The following is a 6,796-nucleotide window of genomic DNA, read 5'->3' on the forward strand; positions in this document are numbered from 1 at the left end:
ACTGCAGAGAGCTAATGACAGTTGAAGAAATCAGGAGTGGCCAACAACAACCTGTGAGATGAAGCAAAGCTGCTGGCCCAGCCTCTCTGATGGCGTCCAACACATCCCCCCCACCATCTAGAGCTGTCAGGTGCAGCCCCACCTCCACAGTGACTTCTAATACTCCTGCCCCTTCCCCCTCCTACACTGGACAGGCAGCTGCCTGTCAGGTGTAGGAGAGGAGGTGGGATGTTTACAGCCGCTGGGGAGGTTTGCTCAGCAGGATTGCCTTAGCACAGCTTCTAGCCCTGCCTCCCTGATGCCTTTAAATACATTCCCCACAAACACCTGACAGGCCAGTGTCTGTCAGGTGTAGGAGCAGGACCAAGGTACTTTAATCCATCAGGGACACTGCCCCAGCAGGATCACCTTAGCGGTGCTGCTGGCCTAGCCTCTCTGATGGCTTTCAACACACTCCCCCACCTCCTACACCTAACAGAGGGTAGTCTGTTAGGTGCAGCAGTGGTTGCAGGGTGCTTAAAGCCCCAGCAGTAATGCCTTAGTGATCCCGCCAGCCCTGCCTCCACAGTGGCTTCTAATACTCCTCCTCCCTCCCCATCCTACACCGGACAGGCAACTGCCTGTCAGGTGTAGGAGAGGAGCTCGGATGCTTAAAGCCGCCAGGGAGGTTTGCTCAGCAGGATTGTCTTAGCACTGCTGCTGGCCCAGCCTCCCCGATGCCTTTAAATACAATCCCCCCCAACACCAGACAGGCCAGTGTCTGTCAGGTGTAGTAGCAGGGCCAGGGTATGAATGTTTATAGGGAGATAGTAAAGGACATTTCTAGGAGCCATTTTGATCTGTGCCTCCCCCATGAACATGAAGAAATGTCCACCACATCACCACTCCCTCACACCAACTCCCTCTCACACCTCTCACCTCTTACTGCCCCCAAGAAAGCTCCTGGCAAATGTCAAGCCAGATACACCAACGCTACAAGGAGGAGGCAACTTAGGAATGCGGCAAAGAGATTTGCACATAGTACTCCTGTAGTGCACTAAGCTGCACAGGCCAAGTACCCACAAGATCACCTTGAGGTGCTCAGAAGAACACAGTCTCCATCAGTGTTCCCTCTAAGCTGAGTTAGTGTGAGCTAGCTCATAGTTTTTTAGCCTCCATCTCACACATTTTTGTCTTAGCTCAGGAAGGATAGCTCCAGAGCAAACTAATTTATGCAGTAGCCGAATTGCTCACTAACAACTTTAATGCCAGTAGCTCCCAAAGTAGAATTTTTGCTCACAAGACTCCACAGCTTAGAGGGAGCATTGGTCTCCATATGAGCAAAACAATCCAGGAACACAAGTAGAGAGGCCATCACTTTCGTGGAAGGTAGCAGGAGCTGACTTAACAGATGACTGCTTCTTAAATGGACAGTTCTATGTGGCCTGCTCCAGAGTGAGCTCATCAAGCAGCCCCGTGATCCTAGCAGTTGAGGGCAGAACCACCAATGTGGTCTAGAGAGAGGTCCTTCAGTAGAGAGAGAAAAAGTACGTATGTCTCACTTCATTTCTTACACTACAGTCTTCTCTGTTAGAATTCTTAGAACAAATGTCACATTTCAAATGTTACATCATCAGTATTATAACTGGATTTACGGAATTTAAATACCATAGTGAAGCATGGGTATCAGGCTAGTTTTATATAATCTACAAATGAAACAGTGTACCCTCAAACAAGAACAAAGTATGCAGTCTTACACAGTTATATAAGCTCACTGATGTCCACAGTTGAAACATATTTAACAAACAAAATTGCAGGATAACACAGGTGTATCACTATGTATGGCAATAAGCTCTAGAATGATAATTTCAATTTGAAGCTAATTTATTTATTTGTGGATTTGTCTTCATTTACCTACAGCTGCATAAACATGCATTTCCAAAACAGGGTCCCTGGAGAAAAATAGGTAAATGTGACCAGTTCACAACAACAGATTGAAATAAAAATTAGTGAGGTTTGCTGTTACAATGTAGAAACGTTTCACAGAAATAAAGAAATCCCATCTCACCCCACAGCAATAAAGATGACAGATACTATAATGAAGAACAGAATTGCGTTTCAAAGCATCAGACTCTCTAACATGTCTAGTAGTCTCCTTTGACTGCATTAAACTCAAGGCAAATAGAGATACCAAATACACACCACTACATGCAAATTCAGTGTGCAGACACCTATGAGTAAGTAGGATCCAGTTTCATGGGCAATCTTTTGTTCATAAATAGCCATTCTTCTTAAATGATTTTGCAAACCACTAATCTTAAACGTTTAATAAAATCTCTTTAAGCTCTTCTCATTTCCATGCATAGATGACATCTCTGTCATTTATGTCCCCAATATAAATATTCCTTTCATCAGTATAGATTTCAGATACTCAATCTTAACATCAGTCTAGGTGTGTACGTGATCTGGTCCATGGGGTCGCGAAGAGTCGGACTCGACTGTGCGACTAAACAACAACAAGGTGTGTACTCAAACATACTTTTTAACATATGTATTACAACACACTTTTAATTCACAGGTGTTGGCAGCAGCTTGATTAGAAAGCTACATTCATTATACACTAAACAGAGGATCTGATGTTAAGACTATCTGAAATCTACCCTGATGAAAGGCATATTCATATGTTTGTGCACATGTTTGTGTGAGGCACACCAATGAAGTAAATCTTGCATCCTCAAACCACTTGATGTGCCAAATCCTATGCTTATATGAATATAGGTATAGATGTGTGTTACAGACCACATTCATACTACTATTTCAGTTTCATTCACACAAATTGAGGCTACAATCCTATGCATACTTATATGGAAGAGAGCCCCACTGAATGTACTAACCAGACATGATTATAATACACTGCATTGCTCTATACTTGGGGATTTCCCTGGATCCTTTCTTACAGCATCTTGTAGAGATAAATCTGGTTAATCTTTCTGTTTCATACATATGAGGATACTGGATATAATTACTCGAAAGCATAGCACCAGATATGCAGAATTGCCAAGACCTGGCACAGATCCCTGTTCAATGAATATTGCTCCTCCCACCATCACCTAGAGCCAATGCAAACATGAAAGCAAATCACATAACCGTGCCCAGGTCCATGGCTCCCAAAATGACCAAGAACCCTGGAATTGTATATCCCTAGTGTCCCTGTTCTTGACAGTCCTCTTGTCAGGGAACTTTACTTCTCCTTCCTTATCAATTCTAGGAGCTGCGGTGGCTCAAGTGGTTAAGACGCTGAACTGCAGCCTGTGGAAGGTCAGTAGTTCAGCAGTTCGAGACCCGGGTGCCGCATGATGGAGTGAGCTCCCATCTCTAGTTCCAGCTCCTGCCAACCTAGCAGTTCGAAAGCAAGAAATTGCAAGTAGATAAATAGGTACCACTTCGGTAGGAAGGTAACAGCGTTCCGTGTGCCTTGGTGTTTAGTCATGCCGGCCACATGACCACGGAAACGTCTTCGGACAGCGCTGGCTCTTCGGCTTTGAAACGGAGATGAGCACCGCAACCCTAGAGTCGGATTCGACTGGCTTTCGAGCAAGGGAACCTTTACCTTTACCTTTATACATCTAGTACTTTTCCCCCACCGTTCCTCCAAGAAGTTCAGAAGTAACCTCTTCTTTATCCTCACATCATGTAGGTTCAGTGAGAAGAGAATAACTAGCTCAAGGTCACACAGTGAACTTCATTGGCTGAGCAGGAATTTTAACCAATGTATTCCCAGCCCTTAGTCTGACATTCTAACCATGACATCATTCTCTCAGATATGGAAGTGATAAGCATAATTTATGCTCCTCACCTTTGGGCTAGACTATTGCAGTGTGTGCTAAGTGGGGCTACCCTGGGAAGATACTTTGAAACATCAGCTGGTACAGAAGAACACTTGACTATAATGAAAGTGGGCTGTTGAGTTACTACTACATTAGCATCTCATTCTCAGTATTCTCATTGTCTCTTTCATGCAAATTTCCACGAACACTGGTGTCACTCTTTATATAATAATGATAATTGGATTATCAATACTGTCTTCCTGTTGTTTTCAAAGCACAATTCAAAATAGCAGTTATGGCCTACAATTTCCATACTGTCTAATATATTTGGGATCACAGGCTTAAACCTTAATTTTATTTTATTTTGCCTTATAAACTGTATTAAATGTTATTTCATGGTGTTTTAATCATTGCCCAAACAGGTATCTGGGGATAGGACAGGCTATCAATTTGATCGAAATAATAAATATCCACAACATGCCTTCACTATAGGGAAACAGACCTTTTGTACTTGTGTTCTTAAAAACTTATGATAGTGCAGAAATGAGACATGATATTCCTTATAGCCATTAAGAAATTGTCATACTTTCACCCTGACCTGGATGATCTCGTCAGATCTTGAAAGCTAAGTAGGGCTGACCCCGGCAAGTACTTGGATGGGAGACCTCGAAAGAATACCCAGACCAGGAGGCAGAGACAGGTTATCAAGCTACTTCTCTGAATGTCCTCCATGCCCCAGTAGGAGTCACCAGAGGTCATCATGACTTCCAGGCATTGGCACACAAATGTAAAACTACCAAAGAAAAAAAATTATCAACTTTCTTTGCTTATGTTCATGTCAATCCACAACATACAGTTGGCAGAATTCACAAAAACTAACTGCTTAGTCCATGAATGGTTTGTACTTCTTCAATAGCATTTGTGTGAATTTTTGGTCAGACTGATAGTTCCCCCCCCTCAAAAACCTTCAATCTCAATGTAGTTTCAATCTACATTTAATAAAAACCAGAAATTAATCTGCTCTTGTATATAAACATCTGCATTGGAGTAATAATATTATGTTGTTTCAAATTTCTACATTTTGATATTACCAAAGACAGTCTTTTTGCAGCAGCATTCTGTACAAGCTTATCTACATATGCAGTAGTTCACTGTAGGACTGCAAGATCCACCGTTCTGAATTGAATATGGAGGGGGATCCAGCACTTTTAAAAAAGATGTATTTATAATACATAAGGTCCATCAGTTTTTAGAAGATTGAAATAAAGTAATGATACATATAGATCTGGACAACTTAATTACTAAATAAATTTTGTTTGTATCTGAATTTTGACTGAATTTACTGGATTTTTTAAACTGATTTTTTAAACATGCCCCTGTTTTAACAATTGCAAGGTTGGTATTTGCTCATTGCCTAGAGCCTTAGGGAACAGGCAATTTATAAATCGAATAGATAATAATAAATAACTTTGGAAACAGAAAATAAAACTTTTTTGGATAAAATTAAAGAATTTCATTTGCATATAAAATTATTGGCATTACAAAAATATGAAGATTTTACAAACATGAACTTTTTACAAAAATTTTACAAAAATTGAACTTATCTGATCATGTGCATTAAGTCATATGGAATGGATCCAGCAGGAGAGGCACCAGAAGCTAGTAGTTCTGCAGCAAATCACCACACAAGTCTTTGTTGTCTAGGCTACAAATTTATTTTGATTTTATCAGTCAATATATCCAATTCTCAACATGGCCAGATTGGTGGATGCTTAAATCCAGGAATATGAAACATGAACAAAAAAGAAATATTTCTACAAACTTGAAAAGTTCCCCAGGTAAAAATTGGGGCATTAACCTTCTCAATAATAGAAGCAGTACCTGTAGCTTTATGAAATGGATGCCTTCAGTGGCTGTTTCTAGGCAACCACAAGATTATTGCTAGCCTTCAAGCCTTGGTTTCCCTAAAAAAAAAAAAAAAAAGTAAAGGAAAGGGGCAGGGCCCCTTCCAGGGCATGTTTTGGCCTTTAAAAGAGAACTTATGCAACTATCAGATGACTTGCTATCACCCAGTTTACTTGACTCACCCAGTCCTCATTGTTTGGTATTGCCCAACAGCAACCACCACACAAAAATGAGTGTGGTGTAGTAGCCAGAGTTTCGGACTCAGATCTGGGAGACCCAGGTTCAAATCACCCTTTTATGGGGCCCTGTAGGGGGTTTTTTATTTGCATTTACTAAAAGCTACAATGAAATTAGGGAGGGAATCTACACACTATAGGAAAAAGAAAAGAAAACCCACTAAAATCCCAAGGGTTGGAGGTCACATAAAGCTTGTAAAAAATTTGCTTAACAATAGTAAAAAGCTTTCTTTAACATTGAGAGTGATCAGTCATCATCATAGCTTGTAAAAACTTCCCAACAAATTTGACTATATGAAGAGTAGTCCAGGAGAATTGTTATTTAACTTAGACACAAATTACAGAGAACAATGGCATCTCATTTAACCATTATTTTTCCTTCCACCATTAAAAGCAAATTAACAATAAGTCTCCCTCAGTAGATATTACACAATCTCATTTTCTCTTCCATTGCCATTTTTATTTTATTTATTTATTTATTTAACTTTCAGGTTCTATACCGCTCTAACCCCGAAATGTCTCTGAGTGGTTTACATACAATTTAATTATCTATCTAAAGCCACATTCTATGGGGAAGTGACTGCCTATCGGCACCCAGGCAGCAGGGCTCCGTTGTTGTTGTTTGGCTCCTCTTTCAAGCGAGCTTCCAGGTGTTGTTGTTCTCGGTGTTCCACCTCCTGGCGCCTTTTTTGGAGCAGGTCTTTTTTGATGCAGCGACTCCCTCTGGCGGACTCATCCAGGGTGCGCGGGCCCACGCCAACCGCAGCTCTGGCTTGTGTCCTATTGGCTCCGCCGTGCTGCACCACCGCGTCACCACGCCTCCACGATGTAGTCTCCGCCCGGATTCCG

Source organism: Gekko japonicus, unplaced genomic scaffold (genome assembly GCF_001447785.1).
Source record: "Gekko japonicus isolate JY-2015 unplaced genomic scaffold, Gekko_japonicus_V1.1 scaffold212, whole genome shotgun sequence".
In the NCBI taxonomy this organism is placed as follows: Eukaryota; Metazoa; Chordata; class Lepidosauria; order Squamata; family Gekkonidae; genus Gekko; species Gekko japonicus.